Source organism: Grampus griseus, assembly GCF_964374135.1.
Source record: "Grampus griseus genome assembly, chromosome: 13".
Lineage (NCBI taxonomy): Eukaryota > Metazoa > Chordata > Mammalia > Artiodactyla > Delphinidae > Grampus > Grampus griseus.
Window position 1 is genome coordinate 42,092,515 of NC_139007.1, and position 18,813 is coordinate 42,111,327.

General features: G+C 37.0%; 1 pseudogene across 1 annotated transcript; it reads right to left on the reverse strand.

The window, feature by feature from the left end:
- Nucleotides 1-5,194: 5,194 nt before the first annotated feature.
- LOC309831490 (CWF19-like protein 1) lies at nucleotides 5,195-18,133 on the reverse strand (annotated as a pseudogene). Its single transcript has 5 exons — nucleotides 18,081-18,133; nucleotides 16,404-16,619; nucleotides 8,820-8,866; nucleotides 6,459-6,792; nucleotides 5,195-5,819 (listed from the first exon to the last, which is right to left on the reverse strand). The product of its transcript is annotated as a CWF19-like protein 1 (transcript).
- Nucleotides 18,134-18,813: the final 680 nt, after the last annotated feature.

Below are 18,813 nucleotides of genomic sequence, written 5' to 3' on the forward strand. Positions count from 1 at the left end.
TATTTTATCTATTTCCCTTTCCCACTTTTTTCATGTCTTCAACTTATATTTTTTCTTTTTTTTTTGCCTTTTAAAAAAACTACTTTATTTTTATGGCAGAGCGCAGGCTATGTAGTCAAAGTGCTGAGGTTCCAATTCTAGCTGGCCAAGTATAAGCTATGTGACAATAGAAAATTAGCGATTCTATACCTCAGTGTCCTCCTATGTAAATTGTGAGTAATGCTAGCACCTACCTTGTAGACACTATGTGAATGTTAAATGTTATAATAATTGTAAAACATTTTGAATACTGCCTATAAGTTATTAATGAGTCTTAGCTATTATTATTGCTATGTAATAAAATCTATAATTATTTTTCTGATGTTCAGGTTTTCATAGCCAGCCTTACCCTAAGATTTTGTGATCTAAATGTGTTTGGGAAGGGGGAAGGGGCAAGATAGGGATATGGGATTAAGAGAAACAAGCTACTATGTATCATATAAATAAGCAACAAAGATATATTGTACAGCACAAGGAAATATAGCCATTATTTTGTAGTAACTTTAAATGGAGTATAATCTATAAAAATACTGAAACATGATATTGTATACTTGAAACTAATATAATATTATAAATTAGCTATATGTCAATAAAAAAACTCAAAAAATTGTTCTTGAGCAGTCTAAGATTTTAGATATATTTACTCACACTTTGTTTCAGTGCTTCTGTAGTATTAATATTTATATACTTATGTATTCAATCTATTGGTATTCATTTTGGTGAGTGAGATGTCTATCAGGAGTTTACTTTTTTTCCAAATGACTGACCATTTTGTTGATCATCTATTTTATGAAACAATTACCAAATAATTTAAGAATTTGTTGCATAGTATACTTTATCTTAGTAATTTGAAATGCCTGCTTTTTTTTTTAACATCTTTATTGGAGTATAATTGCTCCACAATGGTGTGCTATCTTCTGCTGCACAACAAAGTGAATCAGCTATACATATACACATATCCCCATATCTCCTCCCTCTTGCATCTCCCTCCCACCCTCCCTATCCCACCCCTCTAGGTGGTCACAAAGCACCGAGCTGATCTCCCTGTGCTATGTGGCTGCTTCCCACTAGCTATCTGTTTTACATTTGGTAGTGCATGTATGTCCATGCCCCTCTCTCACTTCATCCCAGTTTACCCTCCCCGTGTCCTCAAGTCCATTCTCTACATCTGTGTCTTTATTCTTGTCCTGTCCCTTGGTTCTTCAGAACCCCCCCCTTTTTTTCTTTTTAGATTCCATATATATGTGTTAGCATATGGTATTTGTTTTTCTCTTTCTGACTTACTTCACTCTGTATGACAGTCTCTAGGTCCATCCACCTCATTACAAATAACTCAATTTTGTTTCTTTTTATGGCTGAGTAATATTCCATTGTATGTATGTGCCACATCTTCTTTATCCATTCATCTGTCGATGGACACTTAGGTTGCTTCCATGTCCTGGCTATTGTAAATAGAGCTGCAATGAACATTATGGTACATGACTGTTTTTGAATTATGGTTTTTCTCTGGGTATATGCCCAGTAGTGGGATTGCTGGGTTGTATGGTATTTTTAGTTTTTAAGGAACCTCCATACTGTTCGCCATAGTGGCTCTATCAATTTATATTCCCACCGACAGTGCAAGAGGGTTCCCTTTTCTCTACACCCTCTCCAGCATTTATTGTTTGTAGATATTTTGATGATGCCCATTCTGACTGTAGTTTTGATTTGCAAAATGCCTGCTTTGTATTAGATTGAATTCTCACATATAGTTTAGCCTAACTCTGGACTCTCTGTTTTGTTCTAATTATGTCTGTCTACTTCTGCATTGGGATCATGTTACTACTAGTTAATTATTGAAACAATTTTAATACATTTATGTCTGCATGATCTTATTTTCTCATCCATAAAATTATGAAAATATCAGTACCTATCTCAGAGAGTTGCCTGAAATTTAATATATATATATATATTTTTTAAATTTTATTTATTTTTGGCTGCACTGGGTCTTCATTGCTGCACGCAGGCTTTCTCTAGTTGCAGCGAGCAGGGGCTACTCTTCATTGCGGTGCACAGGCTTCTCATTGAGGTGGCTTCTCTTGTTGCAGAGCATGGGCTCTAGGCACACGGGCTTCAGTAGTTGTGGCTCACGGGCTTAGTTGCTCTGCGATGTGGGATTTTCCTGGACCAGGGATCGAACCCGTGTCCCCTGCATTGGCAGACAGATTCTTAACCACTGTGCCACCAGGGAAGTCCCTAATATATGTTAATTATTTAGAAAAGTTGCTTGACACATGTAAATTTTTCAATACATATTAGAAGTTGTTATAATCATTACTGTGAAAAAGTAGTTTTATGTCTTGACTGATAGGTTGGGACAATAAGACCCTCCAGTGAATCATACTCCTGTGTCCATGCCCCTTTGCAATGTGAATTTCTTATTCTTCATCAAGAAATGGAATCTATTTTCCCACCTCTTGGATTGGAATGGGACTGTGTCTTGTTTTGACCAATAGAATAGTAGAAGGGACCTTGTATGGTTTGTATGCCTGAATCCTGAGAGGCCTTAAAATATCTGCTTTCACCCTATAAGAAAATTTGGATAGGATGATTGAGGTGCCTTGGGTGGCTGTCTTGGATAACCACTAGACACATGAGTGAAGGCATTTTGGACCATCCATTCCCAGAAAAGCTCTCAATCCCAGAAACTGCATGAGTGACCCCAGGTGAGATTAGCAGAAAGACTGTTCAATGGAGTGCAGCCCAAACTGCAGATTTGTGAGCCAATAAATGTTATTTTAAGCCTCAGTTTTATTCCTTTCAAATGCCACAGTAGGTAACTAGAGACTTTAATTTCCCATTTTAAAGTTAAACAATTACTTCCATCTCTCAACTGGAATTTCTCATTCTTCAAGAATATTTTACTTTCTTTTCTATAATTTCTGTTTGAATCTGTATTTCAGTCATCATTCTGGCAGCACAAATGTCTATGAAGATATAGAAAAAGACAAAAACTCAATAATACCTAAAATAAAAATTGACAAATTATTGGGTGATCTGTGAACATTTTTTATACTAATTAAATAGGGAACAGAGCTATATTTAGAACCATTAATGGTTCACCTGTGCTTCACCACAGATGTCCTGGTCATCTGAAACTGAAAGACGGCCAGCCCTATTGTCAGCCATTACACCCTCCCAGTCCCACTATCTAGAAACCTGGTATCAGTGCCAAATAAATCATGTTATTCTGCCCAGAAGTTTGTCAGTTTTATTTGTAATATAAATTCAGGTTGATTCCAAAGACAAATGCAAACCTCTGCTGCTTTAGGAAATAAACCAGAATAAAATATAATAATCAGCACTTCCAAATCAGGAGCTATTATTTTCATGTGGCCAAATCTATTTAATTATGTTTCTCTATTATGTGTGAGAGATGTTCTGAAGTCTAAGAGTTTAAGCATTTTCACATACAGCTTTCCTTCTGTACTATGCCCCTTACTTGGTGTGTGACATATTTTATTTCAGAATTTAGGAAAAATAATAACTAAAAACTTTACAAAGTCAAGAAGAAAATTAAGACCAACACATAAATGAGTAGATTGGAATTTTCCATGAAGTAGTTCATGAAATAAAGACAATCAAAAAGACTGCTCTCTGGCATATCTAAAACAAACAAACAAAAACCTAGGAAATAATAAGCAAAGTTAATAATGATAAATTGTTTGGCAACAGCTACAGAAAAGATGGCCTAATAATTCAACCAGAGGACATGGCATTTTGAACTTTTGTGTTGGATAAAAAAAGAAAATAAATTGGCTGGAATTAAATCTCCCAAATTGAAAATTTCTCATTTCTCCAATTTTCAGTTAGTAGAATTATCTTGTATAGAGAAATATTATTTAAAATAATAGTGAATACAGTTCTGCTCTTTATGACAATCGATGTTTCTTATTATTTTTCTAGACGTCAATCATGAGAAAGTTCTTTTTGTAATTTATCTGAGAAAGTACCATCCCATATTCTTCTAAATGGAGATGAGATGGTAATGTGTTTTTTTCCAGTCTCACTAAGGAAAACCTTGAGGGGACCACAATATAATTAGAAATATTGATTTTCTGCCACAGATACCTTTCCCAGCAGTGAATGGCACACCATTCTATTTGTTTAACATAGTAAGAGAGATCAGCAGTAGGATAGAGGCCAGGGCAAGGTACGCTATCGTACCTCTTATGATCCATGCATCCTAACATATAAAAGTGTGCATCACATACTTGGCATGACACTTGGTTCTCAGGCCTCTAGGGGTGTGTGTGTGTGTGTGTGTGTGTGTGTGTGTGTGTGCACGCGCGCGCACACATGCTTGAAATCATTTATAATAGATGTGTCTGTATATCTAAACCAGCACATAAGAACTCAGAAGAATTTTTGTTGTAACTTAAAAATTTGTACAGCATTTTATAATTTGCAAAGTGCATTAACATCAACCATCTCGTTTTACATTTTCCTACCTCGAATGTATTTTGAGGAAGTAATTGCCTCACACTTTGGAGAAATGACTGTGAAGAAGAAAGGCTAAGTGAGATGTCCAAGGTTATAGGGAAAAGGAGGAGACGGGTGGGACACCTGAATTCCTTTACCCAATGCCATGCTGCCCCCAGAGATGGAAAATATATTTTTATGATACTCAATGGGTGAAACTGAAGAATGATACTCTTCTCTTTACTACTTTTTTTCGAAGTACATTTCTTTGAGAAACATGTCCAGTGTAACCTGGGTAGCATTATATACATATATATAAGGATTAAATTTCATTACTATATAGCATATATTCTATTATTCTGAATACTAATACCCATTAAAAATAAGGTTCTTAAATGCCATTGGCTTATCCAATTTTGAGAGAGTTCTGGTATAGTACACTGCACACTTTCCTTCTAAACACACACACATACCACACACACACACACACACACACACACACACACACACACACCACATACACCCTATATAGTGTATCAGAAGTTGATAAGTATTGATTAATCAAGCTCTTTAAGCTTAAATATCCAACCAAATACCTGTCTAATTTAGTGTAAAGTAAAAATATCAGAATTTGTGTTGCTCCTACCCATCACACATTTTTTTTTTCATGGAAAAGCATTTGGATTTTGATACTTTAAACGTTTTTGAAAATGTTGATAAATACAAGCTGTACTTGGAGCTGGGTGACAGACATGCTTTCAACATATTGGATTTTTATCCGAGAATGTGACTTTTTCCGAAAACCATTCAATCTCAGGCCTTTTGCTGCAGGTAGGTTCCATGGGAATGCACGAAAAAGAAGCAGGGCCACAGTCCCCATGGGAGACTGTAGTTTCTTTAAAAACAGGCTGCTGGTACTTCCTGTGAAGTTCATAAAGCCCCTCTCCCTTTGCTTAGTCATCCAGAATGAAGCCTGGTGAGTCAGGCTCTCTTCCTCTTCCTTGCAGCTCCGACACTGCCTTCAGTCAGACTTGTCAGGAATATTAAGGATGGCTTTACTGGCCATGACCTCTCTTCCAAACTGCAAAGGAAAATTCCTTTAATTCTGTGGAAAAGCTTCTCTCCCGAGTCAAATACAACATAAAAATATGCTGCTGCTCCTGGCTCTGCCATCTGCTTCACGGCAGAGTGCTGGGGTGTCCGAGAGCACTATCTGTCGTTCCTGTGCCCGGGGAATGAAGGCATTTCTAATGTCATCAGTGGTGTCCTGGCTGATGGCACAAGAACGACCTGGTGCTGGAGGTGATGTCTCTTATTATCTTGTTACCGAATTAAGGCATATGGACCCTGCTTAGGCCCAAGCCTGCCCGAGGCTCTCTGCCTTGGAAGGGGAAGGTTCTTTTTCTGTTCAGGTTAAAGTAGGTGAATAACAAAACCGAAGGTGAGATGGACACAGCACAAGCTTTATTCAGTGGCCAAAGAATGGAGAAGCAGTTCACAGATCAACTTCTCACCCACCTGGCGAGAGGGATTTAATTTTAGAGTAAAGACAAAGGGAGGAGAAGTGAGGCTAATGGTGGGGAGGCGTATGCATTAGTCTGCCGGGGAAGGGACAGGGCTATTTTGAGGGAGTGGGATACCATCCCATTTTTATCCTTTTTTGGTCCTTAATGTCTGGTCATGGCTACTGGTAGGCGTGTCATTTAATATGCTGATATAGTAAAATCAATGTATAATGAGATTCAGGGTCTGTTGGAGGTCAGATTCATTGCCATCTTGGTCCCAGCTGGTTCCTTCTGTTTTTTTGTGTGTGTGTGTGTAGCTTCTTTTCTTATCTCTGGACCCTTTAACTTAAAGATTTATGTTCACTCCTGCTAAAGGTGGGGAGTTGGCAGGTTTTGAGCAAGGACACTCCTGCTAAAGATGGGGGTTGATGGGTTTTGAGTAGCTTTGGCAACGATCTCTCTCAAATAGAACACACCGTTTCCCTCGACTCTTAACAAACTGCCCCAGTGTAGCATTATACTTCACCTCTGCCACCACCTCTGCCAAAGCTCTTCCACTGAATGGTAGTGTCCAATGGGCAGAATGAGGACACAGTCATCAGATAAGCCTCCTTTGGCCAGGGAAAGGTAGCAATGCGTGCCAGTGTTGACCACCAGATGCTTTCTACTTCAGGGCTGGCAAGGCAAAACCAGCAAGGGCCTGGAGTCCGGGGAGGTCTGCAAGGCTGCTTTGGGTGAGGAGAAGGCTTGTTATCACTGCCAGTAGATGGGTGCTTCCTTCCTGCATCTGTGCAGAGATGATAGAAAATGTACATACAGCTTTTAAACAAATCATTGGTCATATAAGTAAGAATGATTTCATCTTCTGTGTGTGGGTTGGATATAAAACACCTGTTTAATTTTAACCATCATTATTGTGAGCCAGCCTTGTGGAAGTGGGAGAGAGCCATCTGCTCCAGAAAGGTGATTATGAGTAACATAATGAAGCTTCATTTGGCCAGCACTGATTGGGGCAGAATTGCATGGTGATCATGACAGCTTGGAGATTGGGAAAATTGGGTTTGAATAGGAACGCTCCCACTTATTACCATTGTAAACTCAGACAATTGTTTAACCTCTTTTAGTCTTTGTCCCTTTATCTACAGAGTGAAGATAGATGATCATATCTACTTCATAGAGTTCTTGTGAGGATTAAATAAGAAAATGCATGTATAGCGCCATGCCTGGCACATAATAAGCATTCAACAAATGGCTGCTATTACAAGAAATTTGGCAACAATTTCATAAGCAAGATTTATTACTTATTCAAGAGCTCATAGATATTTTTAAAACATTTTTTGAAACCTTTGTCCTTTGCTATAAAGCTTAATATAAACACTAATAATGTGAATATTCCTGTCTGTTACAATGTCACTCTTAGAGTTATTATGGGAATTTCCAATCCTACATTTCTTCCTTCTTTCCTAGTCCAATTGATTTTCCACACCCCCTTTGCCATTTGTTTTCTGAAAAGATATGGCTAATGGGAGACAAAAATGGGAAATTGGAGGACTAAGGGAGAGAAGCTAGGTTACTTCTTTGCCATCTCCCTTGGCTTTGGGCTGCATTTCTAGCATAATCTGAGTCTCCATTATTTCATCTCTTTCTGGCAGACCTCTCTGTGGTCACAGTTTCCACTGGGCAGGTCTCTGAGTGACTGCTCCTCTGTGGGTTCAGCTTCTGTCTGGATGCTCTGTATTCAGGCCTTTGGTAGCATCACCTCCTTTATCTCTTCAGCTCTAGAAGAACTTTCGGCTGATAGTAATCTCTGTGTGCTGACACCGAACTCTGAGTATCCTCACCATTCCCTCAGTGTCTTTAGCTCCTATTCCTTTGTAACTAGTGGTCTCTATTAATAACCTCTATTGGACTACTTGGTCTGGGTTCTTCTGCTGATTAGACCTGACTGATTCAATCACGGTGATTCCACAGATGTTTTCTAAGCAACTGACCTAGTGTAGAAATTTGATTTTTAGTGAGTTTCGCCTTTGAGAGGACATTTACAAAAATAAGTATTGAAATATGATTCATATCTTTATTCAAGAAAGCTAAAAATTCCTGCTCTAGACTTTGATCACTGATTTTTTTTTTTTTTTTTTTTTTGCGGTACGCGGGCCTCTCACTGTTGTGGCCTCTCCCGTTGCGGAGCACAGGCTCCGGATGTGCAGGCTCAGCGGCCATGGCTCACGGGTCCAGCCGCTCCGCGGCATGTGGGATCTTCCCGGACCGGGGCACGAACCCGTGTCCCTTGCATCGGCAGGCGGACTCTCAACCACTGTGCCACCAGGGAGGCCCACTAACTGATTTTGTTAGCAAATAGCTATATAGTAGAAATTCTGTGCCTGAGACTTACAGGTAAGAAAATACAATGAAGTCCAACACATAACCGCATGCCCAGAGGACGGAAAAAAGACTCTTTATTTTCTTCATTCTTACTGTTAGTATCATAGTTCCTGATATTTAGGAGTTTGAAGTAGAAATAGTTCAATTAGTTTCAAGTTTATCTGAAATAAAAGAGCTTGGAATTATAAACTAAATCTCAAACTTTATGTATTACGATAGTTTATTTTTCCTCTGTCCTTCATTCATATAGTTCCTCCAAATCAAATAAACAAAAGAAAGAATAAACAAAAGAATGTTCGTTCTAATCAAATATTTTAAAAAAGATAACTAATAGTAGCAAATAAATTTTCTGCTTAGTTGTAGGGAATCTCATAAAATAATCCTGATATTTCAAACTTGCTGCTTAAGTCAATGCAGAAGAATCAAACTTACGACTTCCTTCAACTTTGTAGATCGTCTGTAATTTGAGGGAAAAATAGCTGCCAAAGGAAAAAAGTGGATTAAATTCTGAAGTTTAGGAAAATCATATTAACTAAACATCTCAAATAAAACATAACCAGATTCTCTCAGGCAATTAGAGGGCCACATGCATAACTTTCATCTTTGTGCAGATGGGCTGCATTCAATAGGAAAGAGAGCATCGGACATTCAATGTGTCCTGAGCCATATGTCTTTGTTTAATTGCTTGAATTGGTTCTTTCTGTTTCCCGTGCTCATTGGAAAAATATCATCAATCCATCAGAGTTATGGAACTTATCTAAAGTTGTGGAATATCTGCTCTGAAGGATTTATGTGACTGCTATGTTAATATAAATAAATAAATTTATTAAATTGACCATTTCAGGCAAATGTGCACTAAGGTAAGCTAAGAATTATCTTAGTTGGTGTAGCTGGTGCTTAACAAATGTTATTGACCTTAAAAAATGTCACAGTTTGCCAACAATAATGAAACTTTAATTTTTTAAAAAAATGTTATTCAGGAAGGAAACCTACAGTTTTGAGAACATTTCTCAAAACTGTCTATCAAAGTAACATATTCATAAAAATGAGTCAATTAGGGAAAAAATGTGGTGTTTTAATTACACAGAAAGAGTTTGTAAAAGAGGAAACTGGATCCAGGACTTAGCTTTGGATTCCATCCTTATAAAAATGTAATATAGTAATGGAAACATATGTTCAAAGATTAATGCAACTAGGAAACTAGGAAACTAGGAAACATCATATGGGAAAAAGTAAATGAATGTAACACTTATTTATTAACTTATTTAATGGACTATTTTTAAATTCAGTTTTAGATTTATAGAAGATTGAGCAGAACATACAGAGAATTCCCAGATACTCCTTCCTCCCTGAACATAGTTTCCCTTATTATTAACATTTTGCATTGGTGTGGAACATTTGTTGTCACTGATGAGCCTTTATTCACTCATTATTAACAACCAGAGTTTATAGTTTACATCAGGGTTCACGCCTTGTGTTGTATTGATATATTCTATGGGTTTTGGCAAATGTATAATGACACTATTCACTGTCATAGTATATTTCAGAATAGTTTCACTGCCCTGAAAAACCCTCTGCGCTCCACTTAGTCATCCCATCTTCCCTTCTCCAAACCCCTGGCAACCACTGCTCTTTATGCTGTCTCCATAGTTTCACCTTTTCCAGAATGTCACAGAGGTGGAATCATACAGTATGTAGACTTTTCAAATTGAATTCTTTCACTTAACAATATGCATTTAAGGTTCCTCCACATCTTCTCATGGCTTGATAGCTCATTTACTTTTATTGCTAAATAATATCCCATCATACAGATGTGCCATGATTTACTTATCCATTCATCTATTGAAGGACATTTGGTTGCTTCTAAGTCTCGGCAATTATGAACAAAGCTGCTGTAAACATTCATGTGCAGATTTTTTGTCTGGACATGAGTTTATAACTTATTTGGATATTTCCAGGAATTTTAACATTTATGACAGTTTTATGAAAACTTTATGCTTTAACCTTATGCTTTAATTGACTTAAAATATTAACTAAATTGACAACTTTCTATAAAATGTATATATATATGTATTAGCAAATTTACCTAAAAAACAGTTGGAAGATCTGGATTGTGCTATAATTACTAAAAAATTGCATCAGTAGCCAAAGATATTCCCTCTAAGAAAATTCCAAGCACACATTCTCTCTATCGATATGTTCAAACTAGTGTTCATGGAACAAATCATTTCAAGCTTAATCATACTCTTCCAGGGCACTAAAAATTTATTTATGAAGCTAGTGTAATTTCAATACCAAAATGCAACAAAGATAGTAAGGTAACAAAGACATGAGCAAATTTTATTTATGAGGCAAGGATGCAAAAATCATAAATAATATACTTACAAAAAGAATTTAGAACATTTATAAGGCATAATGGTATAATCCACCATGACAAAGTTGAGTTTATTTCAGGAAGATAAGTTTGTATTAATATTAAAAAGTATATTAATATAATTTGCCATAATACAAGATTAAAGGAGACCATAAAATTACCTCAAGAGTTGCAGAAAAAGCACTCAATAAAGTATAATATTCATTGATGTTGATGTTCTTGGCAACTTAGAAACAGAAGGCAACTTTCTTAATCTGACTTAAAATCAACAGTTAACTTTATATACAGTGAGAACAAACTGAAGCCTTGATCTCTGAGTTTGGGAAAAGACCAAGATTCTAAGGACTACCTTTTTTGTTCAATATTTTACCAGTGTTTCTAGACAGTGTGGTATGACAAGAAAAAGAAATGTGTTTAAGGATAGAAAAGAACAAAAATGTGAAAACTTATTTGCAAATCATATAATTGTACAAGGAATAACCCAAAGTGCCTACAAATAAATTACTCGAATTAATAAAAGAGGAAGGCAAAGTTGCTAAATGAAAGTCTGTATAGTAAAATAATTACATCCCTATAGAAGAGTAATAAATAGTAAGAATACAGACAAAAAAGTTAAAGATACCATTTATAATAGCAGCAAGCATACAAATTATATAAAAACATATCTAACAGAACATGTTCAAGAACTCTATGAGGAGATTTAAAAAATAATTGAAAGATATTAAACAATACCTAAATAAATGAAAAGATAAATTATATTAATTTATTTTATCTCCAAATGATTTATAGATTTAGTGCAATCCTAGTCAAAATCATAACATGTTTTTTCCATAACAATTGACAAGTTGATAAAAAATGCATATGTAAATTCAAGAGACTGCATATAAATACAGTCTTGCAAAGAATTGCTCTACTGTATATTAAGACTTATTGCCTAGATACACATGTATAGAAATATGGAAACACTGTGTTATGCACCAGGACCTAACTTAGTGTTGTAGGTCGATTACACTTCAGCAAACAAACAAACAAGCAAACAAACTCATAGAAAAAGAAATAAGATTCGTAATTACCAGAGTTGTGGGGGGTAGGAAGAGGGGAAATTAGATTAAAAAAAAGACATTATAAAGCTATATTAATTAAGATAATGTGGCATGGATATAGATATAGACCGGCTAATGAAATAAAATGGAGAGCCCAAGAGCAGATGCACACACATATAGACATATGTTTGACAGGGATGACATGGAAGGTTAGTGGAGGATGGACAATCTTTTTCATAAATTCTATTCAGGACACCTGTATTCATATGAACAACAAATAAAAATCCTACTTTATATCATACATAAAATGAACCCTGGGTTGATTAAAGACCTGAAATTGAAAGGCAAAATTATCAACACTGGAAAATATCTTCATGATATCAGGGTAGGGTATAATCTATATCTATTGACTTCATGTTGGTGTATAAAAAAAGGAAATAAAATAATAGTAGACAACCAACAATATTTATTGAATTGAATAGGCCATTCTTTTATGTTTTAAGATGTAGCCACTATGTTGTATACGTTAGCCTTCTTTCCTTAATAAAATACAAAACACTTCAAATGTGAAACAGTATAGCAGTGATATTTTTGTAGCATGGTGCCATGAGAAATACAAAATTTGCAAAAATGTCTCTTTATATGCATTGTGGTAAACTTATAGTATTCAAATACCTAATAGACTTTTTTTTAATTGAGGTACAGTTGATTTACAATATTATATAAATTTCAGGTGTAAAACATAGTGATTCACAATTTTTAAAGGTTATATTCCAATTATAGTTATTATAAAATATTGGCTATATTCCCTGTGCTGTACAATGCATCCTTGTAGCTTATTTATTTTATACATAGTAGTTTGTACCTCTTAATCCCCTACACCTATTTTGCCCCTCCCCACTTCCCTCTCCCCACTGGTAACCACAAGTTTATTCTCTATATCTGTGAGTCTGCTTCTTTTTTGTTATATTCACTAGTTTGTTGTATGTTTTAGATTCCATATATAAGTGATATACATTATTTGTCTTTCTCTGTCTACCTTATTGCACTAAGCATAAACAAATATCTAACAGGCTTTAAACATTCTTTGCCATTTACTTAATATAACTGTTTCTATTTTGTTATTCAAATAATATCACAAGTTGATATTGCCTTATTGCACTAAGCATAAACAAATATCTAATAGGCTTTAAACATTCTTTGCCATTTACTTAATATAACTTTCTATTTTGTTATTAAAATAATATCACAAGTTGACATTTTATTTCTAAAATGTAAAAATAAAAATATATGAGAAGAAAGGGAAATAATAAAAATGCCAAATGAGATGAGTTTGTGGACCTTGGAGGATTGTTTTTCTAAGGAGTAAAACATCAAATATGACTTACTTGTTTTATTTTTATTATTTTTAAAATAAATGTATTTATTTATTTATTTATTTGGCTGCGTTGGGTCTTCATTGCTGTGCACAGGCTTTCTCTAGTTGCGGTGAGTGGGGGCTACTCTTCGTTGTGGTGCGCAGGCTTCTCACTGCAGTGGCTTCTCTTGTTGTGGAGCACGGGTTCTAGGCATGCAGGATTCAGTAGTTGTGGCACTGGCTTGGTAGTTGTGGTGCACAGGCTTAGTTGCTCCACAGCATGTGGGATCCTCCCAGACGAGGACTCAAACCAGTATCCCTTGCATTGGCAGACAGATTCTTAACTACTGCGCCACCAGGGAAGTCCCTGATTTACTTGTTTTAAAGACTACCTTCACTTCTAAAAAGCTACTAAAGCTCAAGTTATTTCTTCAAGTATAATGCTTTTTCTACATAAAATATTGGGTTCTATAGCAAAAATTTTAGAGAGAATTAGTTTTATATGTTCAGCTTAATATTGCAAAAGTTGCATTCCTAAGAAATTTTGTTATTAAAAGTAATTGTTTAACAGGGAAAAAGGAGTTAAGGGCTAGAAAGTTTCAATCTTGCAATAACAAAGTGAATTTTTCTATAGGAATTTCAACAATAATAGTGCTTTTTGAGCTGTTATGGACTGAACATTTATGTTTCCCCCAAATTCATATGTTGAAGCCCGAACCCCCAATGTAACTGTATTTGGAGATAAGACCTGTGAGGAGGTGATAAAGAATAAATGAAGTCATATGGGTGGGCCTGTAACCCAGTAGGGCTAGTGTCCTTACAAAGAAGTGTAAGAGACACTAGAGTTCATTCTGCCATGTGAGGACACAATGAAGAGATAACCCTCTGCAAGCCAGGAAGAGAGCTCTCACCAGAAACTGAATCAGCTGCCACCTTGATCTTGGACTTTCCAGACTCCAGAACTGTGAGAAAATTAATTTCTGTTGTTTAAGCCACCCTGTCTATGGTATTTTGTTATGACAGCCTGAGCTGAAAGAGCTAAAAATGCATTGCTGTAAAACCTAAACATCTCTGGTTAAATGTGCCATTTGTGATGCCCTGTATTTGCTCCATAGTAGTGGCCATTTCTATCACCATCAGCAATATAATTAGCGTAGTTTCTTATGAACAATATTTATTTCATCCTCATTTTATCATTATTTTATCAAATTTTGCCATTTAACTAACCACCCCAAAACTTAGTGAGTTAAAAATATATACATTTATTTAGCTCATAATCTTCTAGTTCTGGTTTTAGCTGGGATCCTTATGAGTTGGCAGTCACCTGAATGTCAGCTAGGCATATCTGTCTCTGGAGGTGAGTCTGTAGCTAACACTAGCCTATAAGTTTCTCATATTGCTTTGCATTCTTTTATCCCTAACATTAAACACAGTGTTGGGCAAATTGTGGGAACTTAATAAATACTTGTTGGACAGATGGTACTGAGACAGTGACACTGGACTAGGAATTGACAAGAAAGGTGGAGGTCCTTCAGAGAGCTGACCAGAGTCACTCTTAAGAGAAGGTGTTGGGACCTCTGGGGAGCAAATGGGAATTACATAGGTCTTTGCTAGGAGTTAATCCTTTAAGAACAACCACCCTGGAGCTGCTGGCACCCAGAGCTGCCCTGATGGAAGATTCTGTTGGCAAGAATTGCCTTAATAAAGGCAGGAACTTATTGTTGAAAATCTCCAGTTCATCCCTTGTTGTAGAACATTTACGTACCTCCTCACTAAGGAGACAGTCACAGTTTGATCCTTATAGCAACATACATGAATTTCTCACACAATCTAGTCTTTGTTCTTAATAGAGTTATCCTGTAGCTAGGAAAAATAAAGAAAAAAAAACCACTATGAGTGAAAATTGTTATGAAACACTATCAGGACAGTATTTGGGTGATATGTGAAATATCCACAAGGATCATAACCAAAGTTTGCAAATTATTTTCTTATATATTATTATAGTGGGTGCTTTAAACATCCTTTGTGAGGTGGGTGGGCCAGTGTTATTGTATTATGATTTCACAGGTATGTAAACAGGCTCAGAGGCTCACAGGACCTGCTCTAGCTTAAGACCAATAATTAGTGAAACCAAGATTCAAATAAAATAGGATTCCAATCCGAATTATTGGGTTAGCCAAAAAGTTTGTTTCGGTTTTTCCGTAACATCTTATGGAAAAACCTGACTGAACATTTTGGCCAACCCAATACTTTCCTCAAGGCAATGTTGCATCTCCAAAAGCAAAACTACAGTTTGAAAAATAAAGGATGTTTTTCGAAGTTTTGTTCCAAAGTCTGAGACGCACGGTTGTGGCCAGTGGGGAGGAACTATTTGTGTGAAGATACTTGTGAAACTCAATAGCCTATTTGCTAGTTTTCTTTTGAAAGAGAGCTTTGAGGGCAGATACTTGAGACATGCTTGCAGAAAAATCCTTCAGAATTTCTCTTTTACATTCAGCTTAACACCTACTTACAACAGGGTTTATGCTGAACTTATGTTAGTAATATGATGAAATTTTATTTTTATTTTATTTTATTTATTTATTTTTGGCTGCTTTTGGGTCTTCGTTGTTGCACGTGGACTTTCTCCAGTTGCGGCGAGTGAGGGCTACTCTTCGTTGCAGTGCGCGAGCTTCTCATTATTACGGTGGCTTCTCTTGTTGCGGAGCACGGGCTCTATGCGCGCGGGCTTCAGCAGCTGTGGCTCGCGGGCTCTAGAGCGCAGGCTCAGAAGTTTTGGCGCACAGGCTTAGCTGCTCCGTGGCATGTGGGATCTTCCCCTACCAGGGCTTGAACCCCTGTCCCCTGCATTGGCAGGTGGATTCTTAACCACTGCACCACCAGGGAAGCCCCTGGCCTGTATTTTTTATACCTAGAACATTAGGTTTAAACTAAATTAAGGAGAGTCCTCGGTCTTTGGAGAGACACTTTATAACAGGGATTTATAGCATAATCATCCATGTAAATTATACATTTAAAATCTATTCTTAGGACTTGGAATTTCACTAGCTTTTCCAGTAGTTTACAGTTACTGTACCTTCACTTTAAAGACATTGCTGGTCATGATTCACTTGAAGTCTGACTCCGATTAGGAATGAAAACCCCAAACAGTGTATTTATTGTTCTATAGAAAAATGCCATCTGCTTAGAGTGATTCCCTGTAAGATGTGGATTCAGAACTCCTTTTTTTTGGAACAACCCGCTTTAGCTCTGGATTGGCTGTGGTCTGTCCGGTGGCCTGCGGACAGGACGAATTTTCAGGTTGCTCGTCCGCTAAACTTGCACAGACCTTCTGTCGCCGCTGCCAACCGCACGTGCGCTGCTGGTTCAGGGCTGTTCCGGTGTGGCGCTGTCCGGCCTGGGGGAAAGGATGATAAAGAAGAGTAGATGCCTGAGGACTTGGCTCTACTTGTAAAAACCTGAACCACAGAGGAGCCAATGAATGGCAGCATCCTTAAGTGGGGCGTGAGGGATGTGGCTGAAGAAAACTGCACCACGCTGCCCCTGATACGTTGGTACGCATTTAGAGATCCACTCCGAAACCTGGGGGCTTCTGAAGGTTTTCTCTATGAAGCATCTGTAAATACAGTCTCAACGTTTTTTTAAAAAACTGCATTGTGGTGAGAATCTGGCAATATATTCATCCGCTTGCATCTCGACATACTGAGGTTCACCCACAAATTGACTCCCATGAAAAATCCCGTGGGAAAGAAGAGAGGAAACACCCTTAAAGCAGTAGCCTCCAATGTTGAGAGGAAAACAGAAAAAAAGAGAAAAAAGTAGTAGAGAAAGACAAAAAGTCATCTGAAAGCAAAGGAGAACAGAGAGAGAAAGATTGCAAAGAAATGGGGACATGTGAGGGGTAAAAGAAGGAAAATACTTTGAGGGAAACAACTTATATATCATCGGAAAGTCAGTTTACCCTTTTTGAAAACTACCTACCCAAGAACTTTTCTATTTTTGAAATCACCTCTATTTATTCTTCACAGTCACTTCTTCTTACTCATGCCTTGTTTGATGGTACCACATACACACCAGTTTAGGCAGATACCATAGAAAAAAAGAAAGATATGAGGAAAAGGGGAAGGGAACAAATACTGTGTGTTGGACACTGTGCAGAATGTCATAACTATAAATGTATTAGATGTGTTTACATATGAGGAAGAAGAAATTTAAACAAAAGATTGAAAAGATTCTAACTAGTTAGATTGATAAGGAATGAATCATACAGCTCATGGAAATTTATAGGACCTTACTGTTCTTTTATTTTTGCTGTAATCCCAACACTTTATTGGCATCTTTGAGAAGAATGGCATGTACTTAGAACCAATTTGATTTATATGTGGAGGGTTACTACTAATATGTACACAATTTGCATTTTAATAGAAAGTCTGTCAATAGTAAAATACCCTAATAAAATAGTCTCTCTCAAATATGCCAAGGTAGATTGAGCACCATACATTGTCCTATGTTTTGCCTAATCTGTTTTACCTGCTCCACTAGGGACCATCCTATTTCCATTTCCTTCCTTTCTTCCTTCCCTCCCACCTCCCTCTTTCCTCCCCTTCTTCCTTTCTCCTCCTTTCCCTCTGTCTCTTTTTCTTTTGGGATAATCCTAGTCATCTCTCTTTTTGGTTGACTCATATTTTTTTTCTTTACACCATCACTGAAATGCTGTAGAAGGAGAGTGTCATGAAAAGATTAGCACATGAAATACAATCCCCTGACATACTGTATTCATACAATGCCTGTTTTGAGGAATTGTACAGAAGGTTTGGTCAATGTCACAATGCTCAGAATGTTCCTATTTTCAGATAATAAATGATATCTCCGGGGGTGTGATTTAGACGTCTAACCTGTGAGAGCAGGTTCCTCATTACCTCTTGATCACCGTGGTTACACTGTGCTGTGTTTTATTTCCAGATCCGGGCATCTTTCCTCAGGCCACCACAGAACATGGAAATTGCAGGTAGTATACACACAGCTCTTCCATTGTTTCTAGCAAGCAGTTTGGCCTAGAATGGGAATTTTAAATCACAGATAACGCCACAGCTTTACAAACCCAGTTGTTAAATCTTCCTCTCTAAGACTGTTATATGCTGAGGCTTATAGAGGAGATACTGATTGGCTTCAATGTGGGGTCGGTTTAGGTGTGGAGGTAGTTTGTGTTTAACATTCTTCTGGGAAAAGTCCCACTCACCCATGGGAAAGGAAATCACAAGTTTGGAAGGTCAGCCACCTCTTGACCAGGGGAAGGAGGGAAGGTGGGCTGGGGGGTGGCTGAGGCCAAAGGAAGAGGATAACAGTGAGCTAAGTTTCTCTTTCCCTTTCCCAACCCTGGGCTCTTCACAGAAAAGTTACCTTCATACTGTGATGCACAGGGTTTAAAAATTCTGCGACTCACTTTAAAATTCCCCAAAGAATGGTAAGCAATATATTTCTAGTGCCTTTAAGCTTACTATATATGTTTTCATATATATTATTTTATTTGATCCTCATGAGACCTTTATGAATTATCTCCTATCCCCATTTTTGGGAGAGGAACAAAGACTGTGAGAAACTGTGTTGCTCTCAAGTCCACACAGTAAGTCAACAAATTTTCATTGGCACCTA